General features: G+C 47.1%; 1 pseudogene; it reads left to right on the top strand.

Annotated features, from left to right (window-relative positions):
• LOC129564095 (histone-lysine N-methyltransferase PRDM9-like) overlaps positions 1-21,226 on the top strand; it is a 172,465-nt pseudogene that overhangs the window by 75,950 nt on the left and 75,289 nt on the right.

The raw sequence follows: 21,226 nt of genomic DNA, 5'->3' as shown, positions 1-21,226 counted from the left end.
AGGCAAAGGTCCAAAAGAAGAAGCAGGTATTAGTTTGCTAGGGCTGCCTGAACAGTGTCACAGACTGGGTAGCATGCACAAGAGAAATGAATTGTCTTTTTTTACTTTTATTTTTTATTGGAGGCTAATTACGTTACAATACTATATTGGTTGGTTTTGCCATACATTGACATGAATCCGCCCTGGATGTACATGTGTTCCCCTTCTTGAACAACCCTCCCACCTCCCTTCTACCATATCCTCCCTCTGGGTCATCCCTGTGCACCAGCCCCAAGCATCCTGTATCATGCGTCGAACCTGGACTGGTGATTCGTTTCACATTTGATAATATATATATTTCAATGCCATTCTCCCAAATCATCCCACCTTCACCCTCTCCCACAGAGTCCCGAAGACTGTACTATACACCTGTGTCTCTTTTGCTGTCTCGTATACAGGATTAAGGTTACCATCTTTCTAAATTCCATATATATGCGTTAGTATTCTGTATTGGTGTTTTCCTTTCTGGCTTACTTTACTCTGTATAATAGGCTCCAGTTTCATCCACCTCATTAGAACTGATTCAAACGTATTTTTTAATGGCTGAATAATACTCTATTGTGTATATGTACCAAAGCTTTCTTATCCATTTGTCTGCAGATGGACATCTAGGTTGCTTCCATGTCCTCGCTATTATAAACAGTGGTGCAGTGAACATTAGAGTACATGTGTTTCTTTCAATTCTGGTTTCCATGGTGTTTACGCCCAGGATTGCGATTGCTGGATCATATGGCAGTTCTATTTCCAGTTTCTTGAGGAATCTCCACACTGTTCTCCATAGTGGCTGTACTAGTTTGCATTCCCACCAACAGTGTAAGAGGGTTCCCTTTTCTCCACACCCTCTCCAGCATTTATTGCATGTTGACATTTGGATAGCAGCCATTCTAACTGGTGTGAAATGGTATCTCATTGTGGTTTTGATTTGCATTTCTCTGATTATGAGGGATGTTGAGCATTTTTTCATGTGTTTGTTAGCCATCTGTATGTCTTCTTTGGAGAAATGTCTGTTTAGTTCTTTGGCCCATTTTTTAATTAGGTCGTTTATTTTTCTGGAATTGAGCTGCAGGAGCTGCTTGTATATTTTGGAGATTAATTCTTTGTCAGTTGTTTCATTTGCTATTATTTTCTCCCATTCTGAAGGCTGTCTTTTCAGGTTGCTTATAGTTTCCTTTGCTGTGCAGAAGCTTTTGATTTTAATTAGGTCCCATTTTGCCGGGAGCCAGCGAGGGAAATCCTACCTGTGGCAAAGGTCAATTGGGGAAGAGGCCTGACGGGCAAAGGCTAATCAGGACTCAAGGAACCCCCTGGACTTATCCAAGCATCTACCCCAAAGAAAACCGGAGTCTGACTGCCTTACTATCTTATGTCCCTTACCAAGTCCTCTAATACTTACAGGGGCTTCCCCCCAACCGCTTTTCTCTGAAAACATTAATTCAGAGCTGAGGTTAAAAAGTTCTCCTTGGCTTAATAGGAGTTCCAATCCAAGCCCCTCTAATAGCTTTCTAACTTGCATGACAAGTTTGTCTGGGCTCTTACAACTACGAATGTGACTGTTTACAGCCTCCCAGCCATGCAAGGACAGAAAGCCTAATATTCTAAATATAGGAATCTGTTGAAGAAGTTAAAATCATTAGAATAGTACTAAAAAAAGATTTCATTGTTGAATCAGTGCTTGCTGCAAAGTTTCCTCTATCTATTGTATTCTTGGAAATATATTAATCACATATAGAGAAAATAAGTAGTCGCCTTTGATTTAACCACATCAGATCTTAAGTTAATAAATTCCTTTCTTGTAGCTTACTACACCCTTATCTTATAGGAATATAACCTTGTCATGTGTCTTTGGAGAATAGTGCCTGACATTAGGAAAATCACCTTGAAAGAATATAAGCCTTTTTGTAGCTAACTAACCTTTGTTAGGAGAGAGGGCCATAAACTGTTAGCAGGCCTCCTGGCCAGAAGATGATGTAAACCACCTAAAATTTTGTATATCATGAGACATACAAAAATAAGCCCTGATCCTGATAAGGGTCAAGATTGCTGACCCTGCATGATTCTGGCGTGACTCTATACCTCCCTTTCTCTATTTTTTTATGTGCACAACTTAGGGTATAAAAGAAGCACTGGAAAATAAAGTTTTGGGCCTTGCTCACTGAAGTTTGGTCTCCCCATGTTGTTCTTTCTCTTTTTCCGTCCTTTTCTCTATTCTCCTTTTTCTGGTTGAGATCCTTGGAGCGCTGGGCCCTCTGCATTTACTTATCTGCCTGGGCTTCTAAGACCCACTCGAGGGGGTGCCCTGGTGGGGTGCCTCCAGTTTTTCGAGAGGGCGCCTGCGGCCTACATAAATAGAGCAAACCCCGTGCTGTGGTTTTATTGGTTTCCTGCGTAAACCAAGGAATTATCAGCCTCTGTCTCTGTCTCTGTCTCTGTCTCTCGCTTTCTGATGCCAATGCTGTTCATCCCGAGGATACCCTGGGTCCATATCGAGGCAGGTCCCCGATACCATTTGTTTATTTTTGCTTTTATTTCCAATATTCTGGGAGGTGGGTCATGGAGGATCCTGCTGTGATTTATGTTGGAGAGTGTTTTGCCTATGTTCTCCTCTAGGAGTTTTATAGTTTCTGGACTTACATTTAGATCTTTAATCCATTTTGAGTTTATTTTTGTGTATGGTGTTAGGGAGTGTTCTAGTTTCATTCTTTTACAAGGGGCTGACCAGTTTTCCCAGCACCACTTGTTAAAGAGATTGTCTTTTCTCCATTTTATATTCTTGCCTCCTTTGTCACAGATAAGTTGTCCATAGGTGCGTGGATTTATCTCTGGGCTTCTATTTTGTTCCATTGATCTATATTTCTGTCTTTATGCCAGTACCATACTGTCTTGATGACTGTGGCTTTGTAGTAGAGCCTGAAGTCCGGCAGGTTAACTCCTCTAGTTCCATTCTTCTTCCTCTAGATAGATTTGGCTATTTGAGGTTTTTTGTATTTCCATACAAATTGTGAGATTATTTGTTCTATCTCTGTGAAAAATATTGTTGATATATTGATAGGCATTGCATTGAATGTATAAATTACTTCGGGTAGTATACTCATTTTCACAATTTTTATTCTTCCAATCCACGAACATGGTATATTTATCCATCTATCAGTGTCCTCTTTGATTACTTTCACCAGTGTTTTATAGTTTTCTATGTACAAGTCTTTTGTTTCTTTAGGTAGATACATTCCTAAGTATTTAATTCTCTTCGTTGCAACAGTGAATGGAATAGTTTCCTTAATTTCTCTTTCTATTTTCTCATTATTAGTGTATAGGAATGCAAGGGATTTCTGTGTGTTGATTTTATATCCTGCAACTTTACTGTATTCATTGATTAGCTCTAGTAGTTTTCTGGTAGAGTCTTTAGGGTTTTCTGTGTAGAGGATCATGTCATCAGCGAACAGTGAAAGTTTTACTTCTTCTTTTCCAATTTGGATTCCTTTTATGTCTTTTTCTGTACTGATTTCTGTGGCCAAAACTTCCAGAACTATGTTGAAGAGTAGTGGTGAGAGTGGGCACCCTTGTCTTGTTCCTGACTTTAGGGGAAATGCTTTCAGTTTTTCACCATTGAGGATAATGTTTGCTGTGGGTTTGTCATATATAGCTTTTATTGTGTTGAGGTATGTTTCTTCTATTCCCACTTTCTGGAGGCTTTTTTATCATAAATGGATGTTGAATTTTGTCGAGGCTTTCTCTGCATCTATTGAGACAATCATATGATTTTTATTTTTCAATTTGTTAATGTGGTGTATTACACTGATTGATTTGCAGATATTGAAGAATCCTTGCATTCCCAGGAAAAAGCCCAATTGGTCATGATGTATTATCTTCTTAGTGTGTTGTTGGATTTTGATTGCTACAATTTTGTTAAGGATTTTTGCATCTATGTTCATCAGTGATATTGGCCTGTAGTTTTCTTTTTTTGTGGGATCTTTACCATTTTTGGGGATTAGGGTAAAGTTGGCCTCATAGAATGAGTTTGGAAGTTTCCCTTCCTCAGCAATTTTCTGGAAGAGTTTGAGTAGAATAGGTGTTATCTCTTCTCTAAATTTTTGGTAGAATTCAGCTGTGAAGCCGTCTAGACCTGTGCTTTTGTTTGCTGGAAGATTTCTGATTACAGCTTCTATTTCCGTGCTTGTGATGTGTGTATTAAGATTTTCTATTTCTTCCTGGTTCAGTTTTGGAAAGTTGTACTTTTCTAAGAATTTGTCCATTTCATCCAAGTTATTCATTTTATTGCCATATAATTGCTGACAGTATTCTCTAATAATCCTTTGTATTTCTGTGTTGTCAGTTGTGATCTCTCCATTTTCATTTCTAATCTTATTGATTTGGTTTTTCTCCCATTGTTTCTTGATGAGTCTGGCTAATGGTTTGTCAATTTTATTTACTTTCTCAAAGAACCAGCTTTTGGCTTTGTTGATTTTTGCTATGTATACTTTTGTTTCTTTTGCATTTATTTCTGCCCTAATTTTTAAGATTTCTTTCCTTGTACTTACCCTGGGGTTCTTAATTTCTTCCTTTTGTAGTTTCTTTAGATGTAGAGTTCGGTTATTTAATTGACTTTTTTCTTGTTTCCTGAGGTGTGCCTGTATTGCTATGAACCTTCCCCTTAGCACTGCTTTTACAGTGTCCCACAGGTTTTGTGTCGTTGTATTTTCATTTTCATTCAGTTCTATGCATATTTTTATTTCTTCTATGATTTGTTCGTTATTCAGCAGCGTGTTGTTCAGCTTCCATATGTTGGCATTTTTAATAGTTTTTCTCCTGTAATTGAGATCTAATCTTACTGCATTGTGGTCAGAAAAGATACTTGGAATGATTTCAATTTTTTTGAATTTACCAAGGCTAGATTTATGGCCCAGGATGTGATCTATCCTAGAAAAGGTTCCGTGTGTGCTTGAGGAAAAGGTGAAATTCATTGTTTGGGGGTGAAATGTCCTATAGAGATCTATTAGGTCTAACTGGTCTATTGTATCAGTTAAAGTTTGTGTTTCCTTGTTAATTTTCTGTTTAGTTGATCTATGCATAGGTGTGCTTATATTTTTCCTTTTCTCCTTTGGTTTTCGCCTCTCTTCTTTTCACAGCTATTTGTAAGGCCTCCTCAGACAGCCATTTCGCTCTTTTGCATTTCTTTTCCATGGGGATGGTCTTGGTCCCTTTCTCCTGTACAATGTCACGAACCTCTGCCCAGAGTTCGTCAGGCACTCTATCAATCAGATCTAGTCCCTTAAATCTATTTCTCACTTCCACTGTATAATCGTAAGGGATTTGATTGAGGTCATATCTGAATGGTCTAGTGGTTTTCCCTACTTTTTTCAATTTAAGTCTGAATTTGGCAATAAGGAGTTCATGATCTGAGCCACAGTCAGCTGCTGCTCTTGTTTTCGCTAACTGTATACAGCTTCTCCATTTTGGTTGCAAAGAATATAATCAATCTGATTTTGGTGTTGACCATCTGGTGATGTCCACGTGTAGAGTCTTCTCTTGTGTTGTTGGAAGAGGGAGTTTGCTATGACCAGTGCATTCTCTTGACAAATAGCTGTGAAAAGAAGAGAGGCGAAAAGCAAAGGAGAAAAGGAAAGATATAAGCATCTGAATGCAGAGTTCCAAAGAATAGCAAGGAGAGATAAGAAAGACTTCCTCAGTGATCAATGCAAAGAAATAGAGGAAAACAACAGAATAGGAAAAACAAGAGACCTCTTCAAGAAAATTAGAGATTCCAAGGGAACATTTCATGCAAAGTTGGGCTCGATAAAGGACAGAAATGGTATGGACCTAACGGAAGAAGAAGATATTAAGAAGAGGTGGCAGGAATACACAGAAGAACTGTACAAAAAAGATCTTCACGACCAAGATAGTCACGATAACGTGATCACTGACCTAGAGCCAGATATCTTGGAATGTGAAGTCAAGTGGGCCTTAGAAAGCATCACTACTAACAAAGCTACTGGAGGTGATGGAATTCCAGTTGAGCTATTTCAAGTCTTGAAAGATGATGCTGTGAAAGTGCTGCACTCAATATGCCAGCAGATTTGGAAAACTCAGCAGTGGCCACAGGACTGGAAGAGGTCAGTCTTCATTCCAATCCCAAAGAAAGGCAATGCCAAAGAATGCTCAAACTACCACACAATTGCACTCATCTCACACGCTAGTAAAGTCATGCTCAAAATTCTCCATGCCAGGCTTCAGCAGTATGTAAACCGTGAACTCCCAGATGTTCAAGCAGGTTTTAGAAAAGGCAGAGGCACCAGAGATCAAATTGCCAGCATCCACTGAATCATGGAGAAAGCAAGAGAGTTCCAGAAAAACATCTATTTCTGCTTCATTGACTATGCCAAAGCCTTTGACTGTGTGGATCACAATAAACTGTGGAACATTCTGAAGGAGATGGGAATCCCAGACCACCTGACCTGCCTCTTGAGAAACCTGTATGCAAGTCAGGAAGCAACAGTTAGAACTGGACATGGAACAACAGACTGGTTCCAAATAGGAAAAGGTGTACGTCAAGGTTGTATATTGTCACCTTGCTTATTTAACTTATATGCAGAGTACATCATGAGGAACGCTGGGCTGGAAGAAGCACAAGCTGGAATCAAGATTGCTGGGAGAAATATCAATAACCTCAGATATGCAGATGACACTACCCTTATGGCAGAAAGTGAACAGGAAATCAAAAGCCTCTTGATGAAAGTGAAAGAGGAGAGTGAATAGGTTGGCTTGAAGCTCAACATTCAGAAAACAAAGATCATGGCATCTGGTCCCATCACTTCATGGGAAATAGATGGAAAAACAGTGGAAACAGTGTCAGACTTTATTTTTTGGGGCTCGAAAATCACTGCAGATGCTGATTGCAGCCATGAAATTAAAAGACGCTTGCTCCTTGGAAGGAAAGTTATGACCAACCTTGATAATATATTAAAAAGCAGAGACATTACTTTGCCAACCAAGGTCCGTCTAGTCAAGGCTATGGTTTTTCCCGTGGTCATGTATGGATGTGAGAGTTGGACTGTGAAGAAAGCTGATCACCGAAGAATTGATGCTTTTGAACTATGGTGTTGGAGAAGACTCTTGAGAGTCCCTTGTACCACAAGGAGATCCAACCAGTCCATTCTAAAGGAGATCAATCCTGGGTGTTAATTGGAAGGACTGATGCTAAAGCTGAAGCTGCAATACTTTGGCCACCTCATGCGACGAGTTGACTCACTGGAAAAGACTCTGATGCTGGGAAAGGTTGGGGGCGGGAGGAGAAGGGGACGACGGAGAATGAGATGGCTGGATGGCATCACCGACTCTGTGGACATGAGTTTGAGTGTACTCCGGGAGTTGGTGATGGACAGGGAGGCCTGGCGTGCTGTGATTCATGGGGTCGTGGAGAGTCGGACACGACTGAGCGACTGAACTGAACTGAACTGAAATGAACTGATGCATAGGTGTGAGTGGAGTATTAAAGACTCCCACTATTATTGCGTTGTTGTTAATTTCCCCTTTCCTCAGTTCAGTTCAGTTAAGTTCAATCTCTCAGTCGTGTCCGACTCTTTGCGACCCCATAAATCACAACAAGCCAGGCCTCCCTGTCCATCACCAACTCCCGTAGTCCACCCAAACTCATGTGCATTGAGTCAGTGATGCCATCCAGCAATCTTATCCTCTGTCGTCCCCTTCTTCTCTCGCCCCCAATCCTTCCCAGCATCAGTCTTTTCCAGTGGGTCAACTCATCGCATGAGTTGGCCAAAGTATACTTGTTAGTAATTGTCTTACATATTGTAGTGCTCCTATGTTGGGTGCATAAATAGTTATAATTGTTATATCTTCTTCTTGGATTGATCCTTTGATCATTATGTAGTGTCCTTCTTAGTCTCTTTTCACAGCCTTGGTCTTAAAGTTTATCTTATCTTATATGACAATTGCTACTCCTGCTTTCTTTTTGTCTCTATTTGCATTGAATAACTTTTTCCAGCCCTTCACTTTCAATCTGTATGTGTCCATCATTTTGAGGTGGGTGTCTTGTAGACAACATATATGGGGGTCTTGTTTTTGTATCCATTCAGCCAGCCTTTGTCTTTTGGTTGGGGCATTCAACCAATTTACGTTTAAGGTGATTATTGATAAGTATGATCGCTTTGCCATTTTCTTTATTGTTTTGGGTTCGAGTTTATATACCCTTTCTGTGTTTCCTGTCTAGAGAAGATCCTTTAGTATTTGTTGGAGAGCTAGTTTGGTGATGCTGAATTCTCTCAGCTTTTGCTTGTCTGTAAAGCTTTTGATTCCTCCTTCATATTTGAATGAGATCCTTGCTGGATACAGTAATCTGGGCTGTAGGTTACTTTCTTTCAACACTTTAAGTATGTCTTGCCATTCCCTTCTGGCCTGAAGAGTTTCTGTTGAAAGATCAGCTGTTATCCTTATGGGAATCCCCTTGTGTGTTATTTGCTGCTTTTCCCTTGCTGCTTTTAATATTTGTTCTTTATGTTTGATCTTTGTTAATTTGATTAATATGTGTCTTGGAGTATTTCGCCTTGGATTTATCCTGTTAGGGACTCTCTGCGTTTCTTGGACTTGGGTGATTATTTCCTTCCCCATTTATGGAAATTTTCAACTATTATCTCCTCAAGTATTCTCTCATGGTCTTTCTTTTTGTCGTCTTCTTCTGGGACTCCTATGATATGAATGTTGGGGCGTTTAACCTTTTCCCAGGGGTCTGTAATATTATCCTCATATCTTTTAATTCGTTTTTCTTTTTCTGTCTCTGTTTTATTTATTTCTACAATTCTATCTTCTAGCTCACTTATCCTGTCTTCTGCCTCCGTTATTCTACTGTTTGTTCCCTCCAGAGTGTTTCTGATCTCATCTATTGCATTATTCATTGTATATTGACTCTTTCTTATTTCTTCTAATTCCTTATTAAACATTTCTTCCATCTTCTCAATCTTTTTCTCCAGTTTATTTATGTTTAACTCCATTTTGCTTTCCAGATTTTGAATCATTTTCACAATTAAAATTCGAAATTCTTTATCAGGTAGGTTCCCTATGTCTTCCTCTTTTGTTTGTGTTGGTGGGCATTTATCCTGTTCCTTTACTTGCTGGGTATTTCTCTGCCTCTTCATCTTGCTTATATTTCTGTGCTTGGGGTGGCCTTTCTGTCTTCTGACAGTTTGTGGAGTTCTCTTTATTATGTAGTTTCCTCACTGTGTGTGGAGTTGGACAGGTGACTTTTCAAGGTTCCCTGGTTAGGGAAGCTTGTGTCGGTGTTCTGGTGGGTGGAGCTGGATTTCTTCTCTCTGGAGTGCAATGAAGTGTCCAGTAATGAGTTTGAGATGTCAATGGGTTTGGAGTGGCTTTGGGCAGCCTGTATATTGAAGCTCAAGTTTATTCTCCTGTGTTGCTGGTAAATTTGTGTGATATGTCTTTCTCTGAAACTTGTTGACCATTGGGTGGTGCCTGGTTTCAGTGTATGTATGGAGGCATTTGATGAGCACCTATCAATTAATGTTCCCTGGAAAAGGAGATCTCTGGTGTTCTCAGGATTTGGATTTAAGCCTCTGCCTCTGGTTTTCAGTCTTATTCTTGCATTAGGCTCAAGACTTCTCCATCTGTTACTTCCAAGGCGTTCCTTCTGTTAAAGCTCTTCTGTTTGCTGGTCTCTTCAGTGTCTAATTCCCGTCCTGACACCAGGGGGCCGTGGTGGACACTTTTTTCAGCTCACCTGTTCAGTCCCACTGTGGGGAGGGAGGAACGCTGCTAACAAATATCACTGGCATCTGTGGGGAGTGCTCGCAGTGTCTTGGCTATGCTGGGATTGCCCCCGCTCACAGTGTGTGTGCTTTCCCTGTTTACGCTGCTCAGGCTCTAGGTTGCTCTGCCGCGGCCGGCTCTGGGTTGCTTGCATTTCCCAGGTCTGAGCGGCTCAGGTTCAGGTACTCGGGTACTCCACAAAGGCGCAGACTCGGTTGGGCCTGCGGTTTGTGCCTTCCCCAGTGCAAGCAGCTCAGGTGACCAGGCGTTTGGCGAGCGCGGTCGCTGTGACTTATCGCCTCCCCAGTCCCCAGTTTTCTGGGTGTACAACCGGCGCACTTTCTCCAGCGGATATCAACCAACCCAAACCCAGGAAGTCTTGGTTAGCAATGAAGCCTGACTGCAGCTTGGTATGGGAAGCCTCTCTGGGGCCGCGGTTTCCCCTTCCGGCTCTGGCCGCCCTCCCCGGCTTGTCCCGGTGGGGGATGGGGGATGGGTCATCCGCAGCTGGCTTGCTCTGCTCAGTCCTTTGTTCTGTGAGCTGGGCTGAGGGAGTCTTAGGTTGGGGCTTTTCACCTTCTCACAGGCTTTTTGCCTCTCCGCGGGGTCGCTTTCCCACAGTCTGCTTGGCTATCTCCCGTTAACGCCCTCAGATTGCCCTCGGGGCGTTCAGGCCTGGTCCTCTCTCTAAGCACTTACGCACACGCCTCCCTACCTAGCCCCCGCTTGCTAGTGGCGTTTGCACCACTTCTCCGCTGGGAGTTTCCTTTGGGCCCTTAGTCTGTGGGTTTTAATTATTTATTTCTTTTTTCTCCTGGTTACGTGGCCCTCCGAGGTTCCAAGGCTTGCCACAGACTCGCCCATTAGTGTTTCCAGGTGTTTGGAAACTTCTCTCTCTCTTTTCTTTCTTTTTTTTTTTTTTTAGCCCTCCCTTCCTGGGACGGAGCTCTGTCCCTCCCTCTTTTGTCTCTCCTTTTATCTTTTATACTATTTCCTACCTCCTTTCGAAGACAATGGGCTGCTTTTCTGGGTGCCTGATGTCCTCTACCAGCATTCAGAAGTTGTTTTGTGGGATTTACTCAGCGTTCAAATGTTCTTTTGCTGATTTTGTGGGGCAGAAAGTGGTCGCCCCGTCCTATTCCTCCACCATCTTCCTTCATTGGAGTTTTAATTTGAATTTGTCTATTAATTAAGAAAATTTAGCATCTTTTCAAGTGCTTGTTGGCTATCTTTGTTATCTTTGGAGAAAGGGTCTTATTTGGAGAATGGCTTTTGTGTCAGGGTTACACAGGCTGGGTGGCTCAAACTACGAACTGTGTTGGTTCAGGAGGCTGGCAGCCGAGGTCGAGGTGTCAGCTGACTTTGGATCTCATGAGGGCTGTGGGGAGAGTCTGTCCCATCTCTACCCCCTCACTTCCAGGGCCTTGCTGGCCACTGGGGACGTATCTGGGCTTGGAGAGCTCTGCCTTCCTCTTCACCCGGAGTTCTCCTCTGTGCCTTTCTGTCTCTAAATGTGTCCTTTGTATGGGGACAGCTGTCCTATTAGAGGAGGGTCCATCCTAATGAGCTCACTTGACCTCCATCTACTCTGTGAAGACCTTTCCTTTGTCTGTAATGTCACGCCAAGGTACTTGGGATTGAGATTCCAGCACCTGACTCTGAGGGGCATGATGTGTCTCCTCACACCCTACAAAGGCTCTGAGGGAGGAAGACACTGGAATGTTCCAAGTATGGAAGGATGGCCTTCAGGGGTGAGGAAAGCAGGCTGCCAAGATAGAAGCCAGATCACGTGGGGCCATATGGGACTGTGATAACTGTGGCTCTGCTGTGCTCAGCAAAGGAAAGGCCTGGGAGACCCTGGGCTGTGTTCCTCTGGGATCTTGTCCCTGTTCTCACAGCCATGTGGAAATAGAGGCTCCCTCAAAGGTGCTGAGACCCTGCTGCTATTTATGCCTGTGGCTCTGCTCCTCTGCCTGCAACCCCCTCCAGTAAACAGGGACCCCCCCCTCCAGGGAGATTTGAGGTGTGTGTGGTCAGATCCCCTGCAGTCATGGGCTATCTCTCTATCTCTCAGCATCTCCTGGAACGAGATGACAATAACCTAGTGGATTATTTGATGTTTGAATTCTATGACCCCTAAGTGGTGCTGTCCCAGGTCCTGGTGATGACATGGAGAGCGCCCATCCCAGTAGTTCCTGCTCTTTGATTTTCTCGAGGCTCTAGGCAAGGGATGGGGCATAAGCTGACAGTGGAGGCTGGGGTGTGGGAAGGGCTGGGAGGAAGGTGGCTCCCAAAGGCATGGGGACGACACTTGGCAGGGCCATATGAGCTCCAGGGTGGCCCCAGGGCCAAGGCCATATTGGTTAGCATTGAACTGCCCCCAGCAGCCCTGGGCTGAGATGGAGGAATCTGCAGGGCATGGGCAGGGATGGGGCTGGGAGCTGAGGGGTGGGGTGGTGGCCAGGGGTGGGGGAAGCCAAGCCCAGGACAGTGCCTGTCTGTGCTGAGAGAGGACCAGAGCCCAGCCTCTGGGCTGTGAAACAAGGGGCTTACACTCCCTCATCAGTGCTCCCAGTGTTTCAGGGCCCTCTGTCTTGGAACTCACCACTTGCCTCTCTCCCACTGTCCTGCCCTCCTTCTGACCTCCCCACAGCCTCCGTATGATGGATGTGTCCTCTGGGTTTCCCTCCACCTGTCAGCAGACCACCTGGAGATGGATTGAAGGAGTCAGCCCTCTCTGACAGTCCGCCCCCCATTCTGTGTCAGCAGACTTGGAGGAAACTCAGGCACGTGGGGCTAAGTCCAGTCCAGGATTGAGGTCCAGACCAGGGCTGTGAACTCGGAGGCCACTGTGTCAGGCTCCTGACCTTTGTGGTTCTGTATATCCGCAACCACGGGAAGCCCTGGAGGGTGAAATTTGGCTGTCTGCCCTTCTGACAGCCTTTTCCAGCTTACATCATAAACAGTGTCAAGACCCGGGAGATGCAGTGGTGGCCAATGCTACGTAGACCCAGCACTGTACCCTTGCCATCCACATGACCCACTAGGAGTAGGAGAATGAGACCTGGTAGGAGCAGCTGGAGCAGAGGCTGGGGATGAGCCCCGCCCAGATCCAGGCCTGCTGTGGGATGGGGACAAGTCCGGCCATGGTGAGTGCAGGCAAGTCACCCCCTGCCCTACACTGCCTGCACGGCCCCCAGTGCTGCCTTGGATCTCAGCCGGCTTGTGCTTGTTTGTTTTCTGTTGAACCGGTTGGTGGGGGTTGGGGGGGGCTGAGGGTTCTTCAGAGGGACAGCGAGGGTCCCTGGGCTGGGAAATGGTGGCCGAGGTGCCTGACCACCACTCTGTGCCGCAGTCCCCGCTTGTGCTCTGAGGCAGAGGCACATCCAGGTCTGCACGTGGCACTTGTCTCTGTGTGTGTGTGTCCCCATGTGTGTGTGCACCCAATAGAGACCATGAGAGGCAGGAAAACACCCACCTAGGGTTCCATACCCCCACTGCCTGTAGCCGGGCCTGAGCAAGTCCCCTGACTCCCCAGGGGTGAGGCCCAACAGCAACACCTGTCTGCTGGCAAAACATTTGTGGTCCTGATGTCCACAGGCTCCCCACTGGGGCCCCCCTGCTCTGTCCCTGGGGCCTGCAGTGGGCAGACTGAGAGCAGCCCGTGGCCTGGGTTCCTGGAGCACCAGGCCTCTCCCTTTAATTTTGTTCCCTCCCTCGCTTTGTCTTGCCCTGAATTCCCTTTGCCGAGGTGAGCCCATATGAATTGCTTATCCAGAGGACCCAATTCACCTCACATCCCCTCCATGATATGGTCTTCATCTCTAGGAGACACAACTCTGAATGACCTTGTTTTCTTTCTGTGTCCTGTCTTTGCACACATGTCTCGTGGACACTGGAGACACTTTCTTGTGCCCAGAAAACCTAAGTCCCGATGAGGTGGAGGAGCTGGAGATTCAAGCGTGCTACCCGACCTGTGACAGAAGTACCTGACTGTGCTCGCCACCCCCATAGGCTGTTGCAGCCCTTGTTGGTGAGGGGTGGGAAGGACATCTTCCAGGTGGACATCCCCGAGCACCTGATCCACTTTGGGCAGGCGGCCTGTCCAGACTGGGCTCTCAAAAGGGATGTGACTGAGAGATCAGCACATGGTGACACCATCAAGTCACTACCACTCCCTGGACGTGCGCATCTGGCTCTGTCTGAATAGGCCCTGCATGCGGTGCCCACTTGTTGTGGGGCCCGAGGCAAGGACTCCCCTCATGCCGTGCTGCTCTGAACTCAGCAAGAGTCTCCAGGACTTTGACCTTTATGAAATGATGGCGTTGCCACTCACTTTGGCTCTGCTGGGTCTGGGTGGTTGAGAGAAATGTGTTGTTAGGAACCCAGTGAGTGTTTTTCCCTCTATGTTCTGGTCCAAACTCCCTTATGTTGGAACAGTGTTCAGGGGCTGATGGGAGAAGGCCAGGGGCGAGACTGACCATAAGCAGCCAGCGAGGCTTCCAGCTGGTAGAGAGGCCCACAGGACCAGAAACAGGTCCTTGCAGGTGAGTTTGCCCTGCTGTAAACTGTTCCTTGGCTCACAAGGCCTGCATGTGGGACACACTGCCTGTCCGCATCACGTCCAAACACAGGCTTGTCAATACAGCTGTGAGGGCAGAGCAAAAAGGGCTGGTGTTCACCTTGTGGGAACCTTGTACTTGTCTTTTGGTTTGGGGTCATGTGTTTGCAAGGCTCTTGGCAGGTGGGGTGAGAGACCCTATTTTCTGCTGAGTATCTTGGGGAGGTCCATGAATTGAGAGTTGGAGATACTCAGCTGCTGATCAGAAACTTGTGGTATCGTTGGGGAAATCCTTGAGGAACACCTTCTGCTTCAGGGTGCATGACTCATGGAAGGTGACACCCCCATGATCAGGAGCCAAGGCCCAAGAACCAATCCGTCCTATGCTAGGCTCTGCGCTGAACTCGGCAACCACACTCTTGGCCAAGTGTGAAATGTTGCTGCTTCAGAAAAAAGGAACCATGGGGACCAGACCAAAGCCCGCCTGGGGCGTGGGTTTCCAGCCTCATTGGGTTCACCCTGTGCCGTGTGAATAGCATGGACACATAGAAAGAACACAGACTCGCAGGTCTCATTTGATTCTTTATTTACTCCCATGGAGTTTTGCTTTACTTTCTTAGACCAGAAATCGATTTTTTATTACAAGAGAGTGATTTTTATTATCCTTAAGGATCTGGCAGCTCAGGGATTTTGTTTGTGCTGGAGCTGCTCACAGAGGGCACTCTTGTAATCTGAGGACTCTCCCTGCTACTCCTCTGCCTCAGGGGCCTCATCTGGGGCCATGACTGAAAGGGCCGCCATCATGATGGAGTAAAAGGTCTTGTACACAGCCATCAGCAAATTGTAATTTGGGTACTCCAGGGGGCTCTCAGGCAGTTCCCCTGCTCCCTCCCTTCTAGCATAGCCGGGGGTACAGATGTGGAATTGCTGGACGTACTCTTACCACTGAGGCCACCCTGCTCACTGGGGAGATGGTTTCCCCTGGTCTGCCTGGCTAGACTGCACACGGTCTAAACACCAGAGAACAGAAATGAGAGTAGGCTGGGGGTCACTGGGGTTCCATTCTGGGCATTCTTGTCTGTCTCTTGGGGGGACTCATGATGGAATCAAGGAGACTATCTGCTCCCCACCACTCCCTTCTTTCTCTTTGGGGTGGTTTTGTGCTGGTGGTGGGCTGAGTAGTTTTACTGGGGTCGCCTTTCCTCCAGATGTTCTGCAGGAGGAGAAGCTTGTCTCTTTGAAAGTTGAAGTTGCAATAGATCTGGAAGGAAATTAATCACTTCAGACAGCGAGGGCAAGAAGAGCCCTTTCACACTGCCCTCCTCCCCACCACCATCCCAGCCTTGCCTAAGTATGGAGACAAGGTCTCTTCACTCCTGGCAGGTTATGAGGCCCTAGCATGCTGCTCCCAAGAGCTCCTCCGGGCCCAGCCTCTCTTGAGGTGTTACTGGCAGTCTCGGACATCAAGTGGCCTGTCAGGGTCTGGAGTCACCCCTGTGGATCCTGTCTAAGGGGGATGGTAGAACACGACAGACCCTGCTTTCTCTTCTTTTCTTAACCACTCTCTCATGAGAACAATGTTCTCCTGGGAAATGAAACCCGTCCAGCAGTCAGCTCATCTAGTCTAGTCTCCCCAGAAGGGCTTTCTACTTTACCATCAGCTTCTTCTTCCCTGCAGAGCGACCTGAAGGGCAGATTTTACTGAACCTGTACAGGTTCATTTCACAGATGAAACTCTTGATGCTCTCTGTCTTGAAGATCTGGTCTGCTCCCCTGGGCTGGAGGACCTCTGTCTGGAAGAGATCTGCCTCAATGACCACTGTGTCTCCCTTGTCTTTCCCATGCACAGAGGTGAAGGCTGCGTCCTCCACAATCATCCAGAGCTTCCTGGGGAAAGACAGTCCAAGGACGCCATTATTCTCTTCCTCATTGACCATTTCTGTGTTGGGGCCCTGTGGGAGTGGGTTTTCTTGGATGCCCGGATCTGGGCTCTTGGGTTGGTCACTCTGCTTCTCCAAAGCTTCCCCTGAATCCACGTTTGTATCCGGGGAGGAATCACAGGGGTCCCCGGCTAAGGGCTCCCCGTCAGGGCTGCCCGTGCCTCGTGGGAACTCTGACTAGCCATGGAGCCAGCCTAGCTCAGGAGCATTCTCTACCCAAGCACTGAACACTCAGGGCAGAAGGGCCTCAGACCAGGGTCAGGGTGCCCCATAAATACTCTCTGGAAATTCTAGAACCTGGGTCATGGGACAGGCAGCCCATTAAGTGGTCAGTTTCCTTAACTGTTTCATGATGTCACAAAGGTAATGTGGAGAGGCAGCACTTGTCCAGTGTGGGGGTGGGGGTCTGGGGACAGAGATGGGATCCCCAGCTTGTCTCTTGTCTGAAAGTACAGAAACATATGTTTCAGGTTGCCTACAACGGCTCCCATCTGCTGCCAGGTACCTTGTTTCAGGGGGCCAGGACCTGGATGGGTTGACAAATGGGCCTCTGGCTCTACTCCCCTCACTAGCAACGTGCAGGCCTGTGGCTGGCTTCTGCTGAAGGGCCAGGCCCTGACGAGTCCTAGGTCTTCTATCACCAAGAGAGATCCCTGGGGTCAGATGGGCCCCTGGTGACTGTCCCTCCCAGAAGATGGGGTCTGTAGTGGGCTGACTGGCCTTGCCTGAGTTGCTGCTCCCCCCATCCTTTCGCCTCTTCTGGCTTTGTTGCCTTCCGGCTGGTGCTGCTGGTTGATTGGTCTTGCTCAGTTGGCCCCAAAGTCAGAGTCTTGTTGTCCTGCCCCCACTGCCCCCAGGTTGAGTTCTCCCCAGAACAGGGCTGTACTCAAGCACAGTGGAGCGACCTCATATTCCACTTGACTGTTCCCAAGCACCTGAAACAGATTCCCCAGGATGCCATGTGGGAGGGCAAAGCCAGGCATCTGCTGAGCTTGCAACCTCATAAGTTCTGCCCACCCCCAGGCATCATCCCATTGGAGATCACAAACTGTTGTCTTCAGTTTCCAATTTTTCCCATAAACACCACTCTGGTGGCCCTAGAGAATTCACTTTGGGAACACCTGCATGTGCTTTATCGGTCCCCTTCCCAGAGCCTCAGATTCAGTCTCCCTGGAGGCTGCTTCAAAAGCCCTGTTTCCTTTTGTCATTGGGGTGGTTGGGCTTCTTTTACCCCAGGTCCTGGCCACCTATGTCCAATTTGGGTCACCTTGGGAACCTTCCCTTTGAAGTACTTGATTGGGGACTCATGTTACCACCTGTTCTGTTGAAAACAAGCACTTCACTGGTCCTCTCTGAAGCCAGCTCTGATCTTCCCCTCCCCTGCCCCTGTCCCCACCACCACTGAGGACCTCTTCTCCATTACCCAGATGGCAGGTCCATCAGATGATTTTGTTGGCTTATGGGTTAGGTGCTTTTCAAGGGCCCTCCTTTTTACATACTCATTCCCAGGGACATGTCTGATTTGTTGAGCTAGATGTGACCAAAGGAAGCCCCCATCCACCTGTATTTGAAAAAGGATGATAGTCCGGGTGTGGGACTGGACAAAACCCGAGTGAGCGTCACTGGTCTTCACCACACATGAACAGTAGAGTAGTGGGTTTGGAGATGCGTGTTCTCTGGCATTTGTGGGACACTGTTCTTGAAAATCACTGTGTAGGGAACAGACTGGTACCTTGGAAGCACCCATATTTGAGGACCCTAGGGCACTGTCTCCCAGTTCTGCAACTAGCAGGGCCATTTGCCCTGTGTGAGGGCTGTGGCCTGGTGTCTAAAAGGGGAGAGCTAAGAGGGTGTGGAAGAAGCTCTCCCAGGGGCCTTTCTGCCTAAGGACTGGCGGCCTGGATGAGCTCCAGGCTTCGACTTCGGCTTCTCCATGGCCTTTCTGCTTCTAAGCATGTTGACAAAGCTTTGTTTCCAGTCAGTTCCTCTGACTAGGACATGACTGTGAAGGCTGTAAACGTCAGTGGGGGCCCCTGGTGGCTCCTCTGATGGGGATGGAAGGTCATGGAATCTGTGGGCAGGCTAGCTACGTGGTCTTTCTTACTCCCTTCCACGCTCGGGGCCCCTACTCACTCGCTGGGTCCTGAGGAAGCTGCCTTTTCTGGTTCCCCTCCTCCAGGAAGAACCCAGGCCCTGGCAGTGTGTTTGTGTGTCACTAAGTGTTCACGTGTCAGGTGTGGCTCAGGACACTTGTGTTGTGCAAACACAGCCCTCATGATGTTCAAGGTCTGCCTTTCTCAGCCTCACTCTCCTGTCCCTGTTCCCAGCCCAAAGGTACTCCAACTCTCCCCTCCCTCACTGCGGCTGGGGAGACCTGGAGCCTCGGTGGTCTGCCTGTGTTCCCTTTCCTCCCATATTGGAGGAGGCTCATGTAGGGCCTTATCCCAGTGGGAACTGGGGGCATACAGTCAAGTTCTCACTCCCTCTTGCTCAGTGAGGAGCTGGTCAGCCTGGCAGGTTCAGTTGGGCAGGAGGCCCCATGGCAGCAGCAGGGACAGAGCACCACCCTCATGTGGAGGCACTGGGTCTGGACAGAGACTCTGGCCCCCAGCAGAGTCAGTTCTCAACAAAACATCCCCACAGTGCTTCTGATTCTCCTTCTGATTCTCCCCTTCCTTTCTCAGGCCTGCTTTTTGTCACCTCAGAGGCATTGTGTAGCACTGAGAAGAAGGCGTGAGAAGTTGGAAGGTTGGTCCATGGCCTGGGATGGGAAGGAAAGGCAGGGGCTACAGAGAAATTGAGGCCAGGGCTCTGAGCCCACCCTGGCCCTCACTAGCATGTGGTCTTGGGAAGATGCCCAAGCCCCGGGGCCTCAGTTCTTCACTTGAGAGGTGAGCACGTGTGAGGAGCCCTGTGTGCTGGGCTGCAGGATGAGCATGAGGGACGAGACAGAGCTCAGAGGGCCTGGCGACTGTTGGCCCTGTGAAGGCGGGGCAGGAATTGTTGCCCCCAGACACTCCTCCACTGGATGGAATGGCTACTTTGTGGCCCAGAGCGGGTTAGAGAGTATGCACCTCAATAAGATGTGGAATTCCTAATTAGCCAAACAGGACGTTTCATAAATTAAACTAAGAAACTTTTCTACTTAGTCTATAGTGGACCATGGTGTTAGTCGCTCAGCTATGTCTGATTCTACAACTCCATTGACTGAAGCTTGCCAGGCTCCTCTGTCCATGGAATTCTCCAGGCAAGAATAGTGGCGTGAGTTGCCATGCCTTTCTCCAGGGGGATCTTCCTGACTCAGGGATTGAACCCATGTCTCCCACAGTCCAAGCAGATTCTTCATTGCATGGGCTACCCAGAAAGGCCCATTTCCAGTTAGAGGACCTGTGAAATATGGGTGTGGAGCAGTGTTCCAGCAGGACCCAAGCTGTCCAGGAAATAGAAGCAAGAGCCAATCTTCGCAGGTGTCCCAGCTGGTCTTCCTTCCAAACCCCCACTTTTCATCATTGCAGCACCAATAAAGATTGAGTCTTTGATTACAATGCCCAATTACAATGAAGATAATTAGAAGCTAGTTAACACCTTGCAGAGAAGGCAATGGAACCCCACTCCAGTACTCTCGCCTGGAAAATCCCATGGACAGTGGAGCTTGGAAGGCTGCAGTCCATGGGGTTGCTAAGAGTTGGACACGACTGAGCGATTTCACTTTCACTTTTCACTTTCACACATTGGAGAAGGAAATGGCAACCCAATCCAGTGTTCTTGCCTGGAGAATCCCAGGGATGGGGAAGCCTGGTGGGCTGCCGTCTATGGGGTCACACAGAGTCAGACACAACTGAAGTGACTTAGCAGCAGCAGCAGTAGTAACATCTTTTTTTTTTTTTAATGGGTTTAGAGTTTCAGTTTTTTTAATTTATTTATTTTAATTGGCGGCTAATTACTTTACATTATTGTATTGGTTTTGCCATACATTGACATGAATCTGCCCCAGGTGTACATTTGTTCCCCATCTTGAAGCCCCTCCCACCTGCCTCCCCATCCCATCCCTCTGGTTCATCCCAGTGCACCAGCCCTGAGCATCCTGTATCATGCATCGAACCTGGACTGGTGATTCGTTATACATATGATAATATACATGTTTCAGTGCTATTCTCCCATATCACCCCACCCTCGCCCTCTCTCACAGAGTCCAAAAGACTGTTCTATACATCTGTGTCTCTTTTCCTGTCTTGTATACAGGGTTACTGTTATCATCTTTCTAAATTCCATATATATGTGTTAATATACTGTACTGGTGTTTCTCTTCCTGGCTTACTTCACTCTGTATAATAGGCTCCAGTTTCATCCACATCATTAGAACTGATTCAAATGTATTCTTTTTAATTGCTGGGTAATATTCCATTGTTTATATGTACCTCAGCTTTATCCATTCGTCTGCAGATGGACATCTAGGTTGCTTCCATACACACCGAGGAAACCAGAATTGAAAGAGACACATGTAATCCAATGTTCATCGCAGCACTGTTTATAATAGCCAGGACATGGAAGCAATAACACCTTGAATTCTGGGTCCCCAGGACCAGGATAGAGAGGGTCAGTCCATGGATTTCTGGGCATTACTTCAAGGGACTGTGACAGGAGTTCTTCAGGATTCCTAGCTGATAGCAAGTAGAAAACACCTACTCTGTCCTTGTGGTCAGCAGCAAAGTGACAAGAGCCAGGATCCCTTCTATGCTGCCCCAGAAAGAGATCTCTCTGGGGTGTATCCAAGATCCAAAAGGACACCTTACAGCAGTGGCCCATTTCCCCTCACTTCCACCATGCACCTCATGTGACTGTGGCTCCTAGACCATCGCTCTAGGTGTGGGGGTGTCCTGCTTCTCCCAGTGTCCCCACTGCTAACACAGGGCCT

The sequence above is a fragment of the Moschus berezovskii genome, chromosome X (assembly GCF_049115385.1).
Source record: "Moschus berezovskii isolate FMDL1 chromosome X, NW_MosBer_1.0, whole genome shotgun sequence".
Lineage (NCBI taxonomy): Eukaryota > Metazoa > Chordata > Mammalia > Artiodactyla > Moschidae > Moschus > Moschus berezovskii.
This window is presented reverse-complemented; position numbering and strand designations above follow the sequence as displayed.